Source organism: Phyllobates terribilis, unplaced genomic scaffold, assembly GCF_046119375.1.
Source record: "Phyllobates terribilis strain yellow unplaced genomic scaffold, ASM4611937v1 Scaffold_3__8_contigs__length_932513732, whole genome shotgun sequence".
NCBI classification, from domain to species: domain Eukaryota; kingdom Metazoa; phylum Chordata; class Amphibia; order Anura; family Dendrobatidae; genus Phyllobates; species Phyllobates terribilis.
The window spans coordinates 106,785,373-106,799,682 of NW_027362763.1; the positions used below are offsets into that span (position 1 = coordinate 106,785,373).

Here is a 14,310-nt window from a genome sequence, read left to right on the forward strand (position 1 = left end):
AGATGGTATGACAGTTGTGCAGGTAGTACCGTCTGTAATGCATGAAATTAGCTTCTCCTTCTCTTCCTCATTGTCACCCAATCCACGTTAGGATGAGATGAGGCTGGGCTGTGTGGAATCACCCTGTATGGTTTCTTGCTCCATCTCATCGTGCTCCGCCTGCAATGCATCCTCTTTGATTGTGAGCAGAGAGAGTTTCAGAAGATAGGGAAACGGGATGGTGATGCTAATTATGGCATCATTGCCGCTCACTATCTTGATGGAGTCTTCAAAGTTTTGGAGGATGGTACATATGTCTGACATCCATGTCTACTCTTGAGGTCTTATGTGTGGAGTCCTGAATACCGACAGCCTTGTTGATGCTGGTAGTCAACAACTGCCCTGTTCCGCTCACAAATTCTTCCCAACATCTGCAATGTAGAGTTCCAACACGTGGGGACATCACATGCCAGTCGGTAAGCCGGAAGCTGCAAACGCTGCTGAAACACGGCAAGGGCGGCGGAAGATGTAGGTGACTTTCTAAAATGGGCGCACAGGCGGCGTACTTTGACAAGCTGATCCAGCAGCTCCGGGTAGGTTTTGAGAAATCACAGAACCACGAGGTTAAGCACATGGGCCAGGCATGGTACGTGTGTGAGCTCGCCTCGCCTCAAAGCTTCCACCAGGTTCCGGCCATTGTCACACACGACCATGCCTGGCTGCAGGGTCAGCGGTGTCAGACACAGATCTGCCTGCTCTTTCAGAGTTGTCCACAACTCTTCAGCATTGTGTGGTTTTTCCCCTAAGCATATTAGCTTCAGCACAGCCTGTTGCCGCTTGGCCGAGGCAGTGCTGCAGTGCTTCCAGCTTGCGACTGATGTGGTCATTTTGGAGATGGATGCTAAAGAGGAGGAGGAGGTGCAGGAGCTGTAGAATGTGGGGGCAACCCTGACTGACCCAAGGCCCACAATCCTCGGCATCAGGAGGACGTGTTCCGTCCCAAGGTTCGACTGGATCCCGGCTTCCACTATGTTAACCCAGTGTGCTGTCAGCGAGATGTACCCTCCCTGCCCACAAGCATTTGTCAATGTGTCCGTGGTTAGGTGGACTTTCCCAGTAACTGCGTTGTTGAGAGCATCGCTAATATTGTGGGACACGTGCGCGTGTAACGCGGGGACGGCACACCGGCAGAAATAGTGGTTGTTGGGGACCAAGTACCGAGGGACGGCCATCACCATCAGGTTGCGGAAAGCTTCCATCTCCACGAGCCTAAAAGGCAACATTTTGAACGCAAGCAGTCGCGAAATGTGTGAATTCAGTAGTGAAGCCAGTGGGGCGTTGGCTGCGTATTTGCGCTTGTATTCCAAGGACTGGGGTAGGGACAACTGAACGCTGCGCTGGGACAAGGACATGGACGTGCTTGCTGATGGTGCTAGTTGAGAGTGTGCAACAACAGGTGCAAGGCAGGAGGCATCTTCACTTACGCCATGGACAGAGGATTGGCTTGCACGCACAACAGCGGAAGAAGCAATGGTTCCACCCGCAGACACTGTTCCTGGACCCTGGGGTTCGGCCCACTTAGTCGGGTGCTTTGCTGCCATGTTATCGGCAGAGTCTTTAAAAAACAACCAGACTTGGGAAGACCTAACAGTTGTACTGGCAACTTCCGTCGTGTTGACGTTACGGGGAACGGTTGCCCGCCTTCTGTCTGCGGCCATCACACTGCTTCTTCCTGCCTGTTGTGGTGCTACGCCTCCCTCCCCCTGAGTGCTGCTGTCCTCGCTCTGTATGTCCTTCTGCTAGGTTGGGTCAGTTACTATATCATCCACCACCTCGTCTTCCACTTCCGCACCCTGGTCCTCCTCCTGACTTTCTGGCAATTGTGTCTCATTATCGTCTACCTCTTGTGACACTTTCCCACCGTCGCCTTCGTGTGACCGTGGCTGCTCAAATATTTGGGCATCGCTACATGCGATCTCCTCTTGCCTCGCTTCAAGTGGACCGAATCTATAAATGAAAAAGTGAACAGCTCTTCGCTTCAGAGTGTCCAAGTCTGGGATCATTTGTCTCCGGGCACTCGGCATGGTGGGAGGAAGGAGGATCAGATTGAGGAATATGCTATCCAGACTCACGGCTACTGAGACTTGACCGTGTGGAAGACAGGGTGGTGGTGGTGGTGGTGGCTAAGGGACTGGAAGCATTATCTGCTATCCAACCAATAACCTTTTGACACTGCTCTGTGTTCAATAGTGGTGTTCTACGGTCCCCTATTAATTGGGACAGGAAGGTTGAGCGAGAAGATGTGGGTGTTTGTTGTGGCACAATTTCAGCAAACCCATGGCCTCGGCCTCGGCCTCTGCATGCACCATCATCACCATCATGTCCACTTCCCCGTCCCTTGCCACGCGCCTTGGTCATTTTAAATGGAGGACAATATTTTCCACGTTCAATACAAATGGCTGGATTTGAACCGCAGTGATATGTGATACGTGTGACGGAAAACCACAGTTTTAAAAAGCCGGCCTGTAGATTATTATTTTTAACAGCGACCTCGTGTCAATAACTTCGCTGACACACTGCAACAAAATTTCAATGTAGGCCAGAAATCGCAGAATTTTAAGCGCAATTATATGTGATCCGTGGACAAACGACAGTTTTAAATAGCTGGCCTGTAGGTAACTATTTTTAACAGCGACCTCGTGTCAATAACTTCGCAGACGCACTGCAACAAAATTTCAGTGGAGGCCAGAAATGGCAGAATTTTCAGCGCAATTATATGTGATCCGTGTGACAGACAAACCACAGTTTTAAATAGCTGGTCTGTAGGTAACTATTTTTAACAACGACTTCGTGTTAATAACTTAGCTGACACACTGCAACAAAATTTCAGTGGAGGCCAGAAATGGCAGAATTTTCAGAGCAATTGTATGTGATCCGTGGCCCCTGATACCTGGGGCTATTTCTACAAATATCTGTAAAAGCACCAGCCGACAGAACTGGAATGGACCCTCTTACTATATGCAGTGCAGTCTGCCACATACCCTGCCTGCCTGCCTAGCACTGATATCTATGCAGCTGGATTAGTCCTCAGAAGGACTGCTAATTGAGATGGATATGTGTAGAATATGTAGTGGTATACCTACATTAACTATGAAGAAGCAAATCTCTCCCTAGCTCAGCAGCACCTCTCCCTACACTGCCTGATTCCTGAGTGACTGTGACGAACATGGCGGCCCCAGGTCTGATATAGACCTGATGACGCTGTGCGGCCAACCACTGAGTCTAATGCCACAAATAACATGGCTGTGGCATTACAATGTGTGGCAGACAATCCCTGCATGTTCATTGGCGCTCTAAAGAGCGCCAAACATGCAGGGAGGGGACCCGAGCTCCCGCCGAGCAACCCCGGAAATACTCGGCGAGTGCCGAGCATCTCGAGCAGTAAGATGTTCGGGTGAGCACCGAGCAGTTGCGAGCATGCTCGCTCATCACTAATACTAATACTATTTCCTGGGATCTATGGAAGGTGTAAACTACCTTTGGAAGAAAAGCAGAGTCAGGAGTAAGAGTAACTATCTGGCAGGAACCGAGTAAAGGGCTGGTTTGCTCATATTTTCCTGAGAACTGCTGGAATTAACTGTGTAGGGGGAAAAGCACAGAGAAGGACCATTGTCCATTTGTGGAGAAGGGGAATGTTTTTTTGGATTTAGGGAAAATAATATTTGAACTTTCCTGTTTAATTCATTTGTGAATAAGTCTATCTCTGGAACGCCCAATGACATACTATTGTTATAGCAGAAGATGAGGTCCCCCAAGTTCAAAGACCCCATCTATGCTATATAAGTCTGACGGTTACTTTAGGTAAAAAACAACAACTAAATGTTCCTTCCTTGTATCAATAGAAACTAACGTGTCCTTGCTAGACATCAGAAGTATCTGATTAAATGTGTCTGATTAAATGTGTCTGAAGAAATGTTTCAACTACAAACCTAGGCGTCACGAGAACAGAAACCAGCTTTTGCTTGCACAGCTAAATTGTATGATCGGACCATATATGGTAAATCCGTTTCTGCCTCCAGGGTGTATATAAACCCTATGCTTTGTAATAAAGTTAGAGTCTGTTGACACATACTACCTGTCTTGTGTCTTATTCTCTCTGGGCCTGTATACTAAAGGATAGAAGAACCAGAAAGCAGTGACCACAGCTGGCGCCTCGAACAGGGAACTGAGTTAATCTGCCCAGGCGTGCTCGACCGGTCCGAGACGTGGGACGAGCGAAGCTCTCTGTTGGTGATATATACAGCGCTGAGGTAAGAATAACTGTTATATTCTACCTAAATTATATCACTACATAGAAGAGACTCCCTCACCCCCGAGCAGTCGGCTCCCAGGTAATTCACAGATTGTTGTCTGGCTCAGGTCCCTTTGAACCAGTAGAACCCCCTCAGATAAATTGTCAGTCCTGCCTTCTATCCTTTGGAAAAACTTAAGAATGAAAGTATGGATCCGATGATTGTGTTGTGGGTGTGTCTCGGGATCGGTGTTTTTGGTCTGTTTTTCTGGTTGGCGTATAAGTCCTGGAGGGCAAGTAGTGGTGTGGTTCAGAAATCTTTGTGGCCCATTGTCTAAGTGACTGAGGAGTCTACTCTGAGTGAGGAGAACCGAAAGAATGGGGAACCAAAATGCCAATAAAGGCATTACAGCCAAAGACTTAGTAGTACGCAGAGAAGGGAAACAGGCACTGATTGGAATTGACAAAATATTGTGTAAGGCGGGAATGAATGAAAATGGAGAGATGAACGGAGAGAAATGGAAATCCTTCTTTAACTCCTATCATGGATGGCTGAAAGATAAGGGTCTGTTGGAGACAGTGGATGTATGGATGAATGCATGCGCTCATTTTGAAGGAAGAATTGAAGAATTAGGAAACGGATGTTACAGACTGACAAAAACCGGAATGACAGATTTTCCTCCCTATCAGCCCCTGACGTCACTCCCACCCCAGTACCAGAATTCCCAGGAACCCAATTGCTGGGTTTGCCACAGATGTGGACAGCACAATCCCTTGACTGTAGATATCTGTGTGGCATGCGGAGGACCAAGACCCCACCCAGCTAGACTATTCCCAATGAGGACGGTAGTTGTGCCAGGAGCACCGGGAGCAGCAGCAGTAGGGGACGCAGTTGTTCCAGGTCAAGAAGCCCGCACAATGTTAATGTATAGACCATGGAGTCCCTCAGAACAATTGGCGTTGATTTCCCAGTTGCCAGATACGTCCCAGTCCCCGATGGGTTTTGCCAGAATGATAAGAACCATACAGGATACGTACAATGCAACTAGGTTGGATTTACAAGGGGTAATTAAGGGAAAATTGGCAGATGAAGCCCGCTATGATAGGTTGACAGACGAAACGTACAAGCAGTATAACAATAGGACCGGACCCGAAGCCGCAGAACTCAATAATGCTGCGGCCGGAGTCCTGTTCACAACAGCATTGGTAAAGGCATGTAGAGACAGGCAGGGAGAAAGGCAGGTTACACTAGAAGACCGAGTTCAGGGTAAGGAAGAGGACCCCAAAGACTACTTTTGGGCTCTAAGGAAGACTTGGTCGGAAATGGGGTTCATTCCTGAAAATAAGACTAGTGAGAGGGTATTAGCAAGTGCTTTCATGAACGGACTAAAGAAAGAGATTGCTGAAAACGTAAAAGCAAATAGACCAGAGTGGAGATCAGTGAAGGCAGAGGATTTGGCCAGGATAGCTCAGGGGGCACAGCATGACATAATACAGGCAAAGAGAGCTGCCAGAATATATATAGTAGAGACGACCCTCAGAAACAACAGAGGCAGAGGACGGACTGCACGAGGGGGACAGAGACTATGTTACGGATGTAAAAAGCCAGGACATTTTAGAAAGGACTGTAGGACCAACCCTTATCCAGATGCTCAGAGTACGGGTCCTCCAGCCAACCAAACAACGCCCCCATAGGATGAGGGTAGCTTGCACATGAACCCCCTCATCTCCTTACCCCCAACTCCCAGTTGTATAGTGCAGGTGAACCTACCAGGGGGACATGAAATCGATTTCCAAGTAGATACGGGGGCCGACAATTCAGTAATTACGTGAGGTGATTGGCCATACACTGACACTGATTTTTCACATCATGTCATTGCCACCCCTTTCAATTCCCCGTCTGTCTGGCTCCCTGTCACTAAAGAAATTCCCCTGCAAATTCAAGGAGCTACTGTACATAGCCAGCTCATGGTATTGCCCCGAGGCCAATGTAACCTTTTGGGAAACGATGTATTGTCTCAATTACAGGCACATATCGAATATCATCCTGATGGCACCGTCACCATGACCCCAGGTTTAAAACCAAGCACCCTTTGCAAAATAATGTCACTAGATATTGCCAGCATAGAAGAGACAAACGATTTTCCCCTGATATTGGAGCAGGCTGTACCCTACGACTTTTGGGCCTCAGATAACACAGATGTTGGTAGGTTAAGAGTTCAACCAGTAATGGTGAATCTAAAACCAGGAGCCATCTTGCCTCAACAGAAGCAGTATCCCCTTAGCTCGGCTCAGGAGAATGCCATAGTCCAGCAAGTCCAAAAATTACTACACAGGGGAGTCCTAGTCAAAACCCAGTCCCCTTGCAACACTCCCCTGTTCCCAGTAAAGAAAAAGAGCGTGCCAGGACAACCAGCCGCATATAGAATGGTCCATGACCTCCGGTTGGTTAACAAAACCACAGAACTTCTAACACCAGTTATGCCCAACCCGCATACTCTTCTGTCACAGATACCTTCTAACTCTCTTTGTTTTTCAGTGGTCGATTTGGCAAATGCATTTTTCAGTGTACCATTACATCCTGACTGCCAGTACCTGTTTGCTTTCACGTTCCAGGGCAGTCAATATACATGGACAGTGTTGCCACAGGGTGCCCAGAATTCACCCACAATGTACACTGCAAGTCTGCAGGAAATACTGGAGGGATGGTCTGAACCACATATCGTTGTTCTGCAATATGTCGATGACCTGCTCATTTGTGCCCCCTCCAGGAAACAATGTCATAATGCAACTATATCGCTTATGTTGTTTCTCTATCACGCTGGCTGCAAGGCTTCGAAAGATAAGCTTCAGTTTTGTAAATCTTCAGTCACCTTTTTGGGACATTGCATTACACCAGGAGCCCGCCATTTGACAAATGCACGCAAACAAGCAGTACATAGTAGGATGAAGTAGGTGCTGGTAAAAAATCCGCGCTCCTCCGTAGTGAAGAAATATGACGAGAGATTGTATAATTAAACAATCTTGTAGTTTATTGTTAAAAGCTACGATTACTACGCGTTTCGTGGACGTCCAGTCCACTTCCTCAGGTACATAGCCCACAAAAACAAGCAGTACAGGCATTCACCGTCCCCATTAATGTTGCAGCCCTCAGAACTTTTCTTGGACTTGTTTCCTATTGCAGACAGTGGATTCATGCAGTCTCTGTTTTAATGCAGCCCATCTATGACTGCCTTACCCCAACACCTTTTGTACTAACACCAGAGGCAATAGACTGTTTTTATTCTCTCAAAAACCGTATTTTGGCCGCTCCAGCTTTGGGTACACCTAATTATGAGCTCCCATTTACTCTGTACCTTCATGAACAAGCTGGACATGCAGCAGGAGTTTTAACTCAAACACACGGTGATAACCAGAGACCTGTTGCCTATTTTAGTGGCAGATTGGATGCGGTAGCCAGAGGTGCACCATCCTGTGTACGTGCTCTGCATGCTGTTGGACTGCTACTCCAAAAATCTGCAGACATTGTTCTAGATCATCCGCTCACCGTGCTTACACCTCATGATGTCTACACTGTATTGTACCAAGTGCAACCCGCTCACCTCTCAGCAGCACGTCATCTCAGGTTACAATGTGCACTGTTAATGCCTCCCAATGTTTCTTTACAGAGGTGTACTACTTTGAACCCAGCAACTTTGTTACCTCTCTCGGATCTGAAGGAGGGGTCAGGTACTGTGCTTTTTAAGGAAGATCCAAGAGAGGATGTTCCTCATGACTGTGTACAAATAAAGGCACAAGAAACGGCAGGTTTACCTACTGTATTTGAACATGAATTACAAAATGCAGATTTTGAATTTTTTGTAGATGGATCCTGTCATCAGGACGATTCAGGAACTTTCCATACTGGATATGCAGTTGTCTCCCTCAATGCAGTAATCAAGGCAGAACCAATGCTCCCACACCAATCGGCTCAAGAGGCCGAACTTAGGGCCCTAACCGAGGCCTGTAAATTAGCAGAAGGTAGTATTGTTAACATTTACACGGATTCTAGGTACGCATTCAGTATAGCGCATGATTTTGGTCCAATATGGAAATCAAGAGGTTTCCTGACGGCAGCAGGACACCCCATAAAGAATGCTGATGCGGTCCAGCAGTTAATTGATGCGCTACAATTACCCAAACAAGTAGCTGTCATAAAGGTAAGAGCACATATCAGATGCACCGACCAGGTAAGCAGAGGTAATGCGATAGCAGATGCAGCAGCAAAAACAGCAGCCTCCAAGCCACAACAAGGGTCAACAGTACGTCAGATAAGTGCCCCTAAAAACCCCTTTGTGTCGGAGGACATCTTTTCCCAAATGCAGGCTCAGGCTCTGAAGGAGGAGGTTGATAAGTGGTTAAAGGAAGGTGCATGCCTGAATGAAGCAAATGGGGTATGGGGGAAAGGGACACGACGATGCCTTCCAAGGGCACTGTACCCAGCGGCTGCCCAGATGCTACATGGGCCGGTACACCAATCTAAAACGGCTGTGATGAATGTGATGCAGAAACATTGGGTGGCACCAGGATTCACCACCTGTATTGAACGACTGATAAAAGGGTGCATGATATGTGCTACACATAATCAGGGTAGAGTAGTTAAAACACCACTCAAACACACCCCCGGCCCCTCTATCCATTCCAGAGACTGCAAATTGATTATATTCAGCTGCCGAAGTCAGGATCATGGGAAAATGTGTTGGTCTGTATTGATTTGTTCTCAGGATGGCCAAAGGCTTTCCCGATTGCCAAAGCCACGGCTGCGGCAACCGCAAAGAAACTGCTTGCGGAGGTGGTCTGCAGGTATGGGGTACCAGAGATAATTGAGAGTGACAGAGGTACACACTTCACTGGTAAAATAATGAATGAAGTCATGTCAGCTCTAGGAATTTAACAAGCATTCCATACCCCATATCACCCACAAAGTAGTGGTAAAGTGGAAAGACTGAATGGGACATTGAAATTAAAAATTCAGAAACCATGGCTGAGACAGGAAAACCATGGCCGGATTGTTTACCGCTTGCTCTGTTTTCAGTAAGATACACGCCCAATAAAAAGACTGGACTCTCTCCATATGAGATATTGTTTGGCAACGTACCCAGCCTAGGGTGTTTCTATCCGCAAGGATTAGAAATGAACAACCATGTGCTAAGTTCCTACGTAAGGGCTTTACACAAAAAGATCAAGCAAATACATGATAATGTTTTCAGTTCTCTTCCAGATCCAGATCAAGACTCTAGCAGCCATATGCTGCAACCTGGAGACTGGGTGGTTATAAAAAGACACGTGAGGAAAAGCCTAGATCCACGGTTTGACGGACCCTTTCAAGTTCTGCTGACCACAAGCACAGCCGTTAAGCTAGAGGGAAAAGAGGCCTGGATCCACGCGTCCCATTGCAAAAAGATACTAGGAGACCCAGCGGACAAGGAATGAAGACATTGTTTATACTTACCTGCATCCTTGCGACCACAGGTGCATGGACTATGTTAGGCACCACAGATGGAGATGACAATAGATTCATTAAACACCATCTTGCTCTAATCGATGAACTAAAGGAGCAAAACCAGACTACTGCTAATTGTTGGATATGTGCACATGCCCCTGTGACGTCCACTAGCATACCCTTTCTCGCTGTCCCAGTCTCATGGGAAGAGAAACTCTTGGGAGAACTGCTCAGATACTTTGGCCAATAATTCCCCACAGAGATTAAAGGTATCGGTGGGTGGTTGGCTGGTATAGTGCAATCTATTTTTCAGGTTTTACTAATGTGTCTTGCGGTTTATTTGGTTTTTAAGCTTTTTCTAATGTGTATTCAGCGTTGTACTAAAAGAAAAAGAAAATATAGAGATTCAGATTGATAAATGAAGGAACAAAAGGACGGAATGTTATAGCAGAAGATGAGGTCCCCCAAGTTCAAAGACCCCATCTATGCTATATAAGTCTGACGGTTACTTTAGGTCAAAAACAACAACTAAATGTTCCTTCCTTGTATCAATAGAAACTAACGTGTCCTTGCTAGACATCAGAAGTATCTGATTAAATGTGTCTGATTAAATGTGTCTGAATAAATGTTTCAACTACAAACCTAGGCGTCACGAGAACAGAAACCAGCTTTTGTTTGCACAGCTAAATTGTATGATCGGACCATATATGGTAAATCCGTTTCTGCCTCCAAGGTGTATATAAACCCTATGCTTTGTAATAAAGCTAGAGTCTGTTGACACATACTACCTGTCTTGTGTCTTATTCTCTCCGGGCCTGTATACTAAAGGATAGAAGAACCAGAAAGCAGTGACCACACTATCTTTTAAAAGATTTCTGAGTTTAGGGACCATTCGTCCTAATCTACCCTGTGACGGTTGAGGTAATCTGCTTCGGTGTTTTCTATCCCTTTCAGGTAAACCGCTGGAATGGATCTTAGATTTTCCTTGGCTAAGGTCATTATTTTGTGTGCCTCTGCCATAAGACCTCGTGACCTTGTGCCCCCCTTCTTGTTTATGTAAGCTACCGACTGCTGTCCTGTTGTCTGACAGAACTCTTAGGTGCTGATCTTTTACACCTGGTAGGATTCCCCGTAATGCCAACACAATGGTTGCTAACTCCTTTCGGTTGGAGGACACATCTACCAACTCTTGTGGCCATCCTCCTTGTAGAATTTTCCCTTCTGTGTGGGCCACCCACCCCCAGGGACTTGCGTCTGTGGTGAGTATTATGGGGTCTCTGATCTCCCATGGAACTCCCTGAGACAGATTTCCTTCATTTATCCACAACCTTAAGGATAGTTGAGGATTTTTTTATATAACCATCCTTGTATTTAGATTCCCTCCTGCTTTCTCTTCTTCTAGGATTTCCCACTGGAGGGATCTGAAGTGGAATCTCAATCAGGTTACGGCTGAGATGCATGAAGTCAGGGACCCCAGGATGGACATAGCTCTTCTTAGGTTAGTCTCTTGGTCTTTTATTATCTCTGAAACCAGTCTTTTTATTGTCCCCTTTTTTCTTCCAGAAGGAAAGACATTGGTTCCTTGAATCTAGCAAGATTCCCAAGAAGATCTGTCTTTGTCTTGGTTTCAGTTGAGATTTTTTTAGATTTATTAGCCACCGCAAGGAGGCTAAAATTCTTCAAACCTGTGTAATTGCTACATTGCATTCGGACTCTGACTCTCCTACAATGAGAAAGTTGTCCAAGTATGGAATGAACATCGCATCTATTTCCCTTATATGTGCTGACATTTCGGCACACTATTTTTGTAAAAGCCCTTGGGCCCCTGGATAGACCAAAAGGAAGGACCTGAAATTGCAGGTGTGTTAAATGTCCCTTGATATTGACTGCTACTCTTAGGTATTTTTGATGACTTCGAAAAATAGGTACACAATAATAGGCATCTTTGAGGTCTATAGTGACCATGAAACATCCCTGAAAGAATTATTTTATTGTTGATTCGATAGTTTCCATCTTGAATCGCTTTCGTACCAGAAACTTGTTCAGACCTTTTAGGTTTATGATGGTCCTGAATGACTGGTCTGGTTTCTTTCTTAGGAATAAGGGACTGTAAAAACCTTTCCCTTCCTCTCCTTTTGGAATATAAGCGAATGCTCCTTTTTAAATTAGAGACAGGACTTCCTGTTCTAAGGCATTTTGACCTAATGCTGAAAGTTGGTTTTTGGTGATAATATAGGTGTCTGGTGGGGGAGAAAGAAATTCTAACTGTAACTCCTCTCGAATGGTGTCTAGTATCCAGAGGCTTAGGCTTAGACCTTCCACCTACCTGGGACCTGGCGTCATTGTCTCCCTGATCTTTTTGGAAACCCGGAAAAAAAACGATCTCCCTGGGGGACTTTCCCTTTATTCCAGGGTTCTTTCCATTTTGAGTCTTTCTGTTTTGCAGCCCCTTTTCTGAAAGGATGGAAAGGCCTCTTGAATTTTGGCGTGTTAGTCTGGGGAAAACCTTTTTTAGAGTCCCCCGCTTTATCCAGGATTTCATCAAGAGAAGATCCAAAAAGATATTCTCCTTCAAAGGGGATACCACAGAGTCTGGATTTTGAATTAAAGTCACCCATCCATTTTTTTAGCCAGAGGGCTCTTCTGGCTGAATTAGACAGGGCACAGGTTCATGCTGTCAGGCGGACAGCGTCTGCTGAAGCATCAGCAAGGAAGTCTGCTGCTTTTGCTATATTAGGAAGGCATACCAGTAGTTGGTCCCTAGGTAATTTATTCCTGATCTGTTCTTGCAGTTGACTTAGCCATACGCTTAAGGATCTAGCCGTACACGTCGCCGCTATGTTCGGTTTGAATGCCGCGGTCCCCGACTCCCAGGTTTTTTTAAAAAAACTCTCCACCTTCCTATCCAGAGGGTGTTTTAAGAGTCCTACATCATTGAAGAATGGGAGGGACGAAGTTTGGGAAATCTTACCGCAACATCTACTTTAGGTGTTTTATCCCAAGTCTCCGAGTCTTCCGGCTCAAATGGGTATTTCCTTTTTATTAGTTTTGGGACGTAAACTTTTCTATCTGTTTTTTTTTTCCATTCCCTTTTGATTAATTGAGCAATGGTTTTATGCACTGGGAAACACTTATATTTCTTGCTCTCCAGTTCCCCAAACATTTGAACCTGCACGGACCTAGGCTCTTATACTTCATCGACTTTCATGGTGGCTCTGACCGCTTTCACTAGTGTGAGAGGGAGATATGTGGACATTGCTGCGGTAACATCCTCCGGCTACAATAGGTCTCTGCTGCCTCTGAAAAGGGACTCTATGGTGAACTTGATGGTGTTTGTGTGAGAAAAGAGGAAGACGGACTGGAGGGAAGGGGGGCCTTTTATTTTATATTGCTCTCCCCCTCCAGACAGAAATAGGAGTGGCCACAGTTTTTTTTTTCCTTCTTTTCTTCTACTGGAGAAGCACTGAGCCAATACAGGCCATGCCCCCAGCTGACGCTCCTGCTCTATCTCGGGGACGCACCAACCATCTACGGGCCGTGCCCCCAGGATGTGTCGCTGTGCCGGTCCTAGCGATGCTCCGCGCCACCAGAAGTGACGGGTCGGATGCCGCGCAGGGTTCCGGGAAGCACTCTGCCGTAGTAGGCCGTGCCCCCGGAAGAGACGTCATCACCGGCCCAGAGGTACACTGCGCAATGTCTCCTGCCGCGCTTCCAGAGAAGGCCTTGTTCCAGAGTGGTGCCGTGGACGCCTCCCACCGTGCTCCTGGAGAGACGTCAGCTCCCGCTCCTTAGGACCAGGTATGATCTTCACTGGTGCTACCAGGGGAGCTATAGGGTCTCCTCAAGGGCAGGAAATCACTGAGGCATGATAGAGGGCTCTGACTTTTTAAGCCTGTAGGGTTTCCTGTCCTTGGGGCAGATCCCTCTCTCCTATGGTGCGATTGTGGGGAATGGGAAAAAAAGCGGGTGCTGTTCTTAGACAAGATCTTACAAAACTATATTTACTATCTCCCTTCTCACCAGGATGGCAGCTTTTCTTTTACTTATCAAATTGCTGGGTTTCAGTAGATTGCATAAAGGTACTTTTCTAAATGAATAATATTGCAAAACATCAGCATTGTTTATAACACACTTAGACTATTTTACATATAGCACTTTCCGCAATATTTTTGGTACAATGGGGCCAATTTATCAACCAGTTTATGGCATTTTAAAACTGTTGTTGTGCAAAAATGTTGGGACTTTCAGAGTTTTTATGCAGGTCTCAGTCAGGTTTAAAAAAGTGGGCAGATTCCAGTCCGGAGTGGATATGGCCGAGCATACCCAGAAAATTCATCATAATTCACTCCACAAAAGTAGCATAAATGCAAGCTAGTGCATGGCACACTGCAGTTGAAAGAAGTGTAAAATTTCCGTCTTAAAGGGAATCTGACAGCAGGTTTTTGATAATTAATCTGAGAACCATAATGTAGGGGCAGAGAGCCTGATTACAGGGATGTGTCACTTGTTAGGCTGTGTGTTATAGTTTCAATACAATGAGTGTTTTACTAGCAGGAGA

General features: G+C 46.1%; 1 protein-coding gene across 3 annotated transcripts in view; it reads right to left on the reverse strand.

The window, feature by feature from the left end:
- The window catches only part of OPN5 (opsin 5), a 92,257-nt gene that overhangs the window by 37,902 nt on the left and 40,045 nt on the right, over positions 1 to 14,310 (reverse strand). The gene's annotated exons all lie outside the window — the stretch shown is intronic.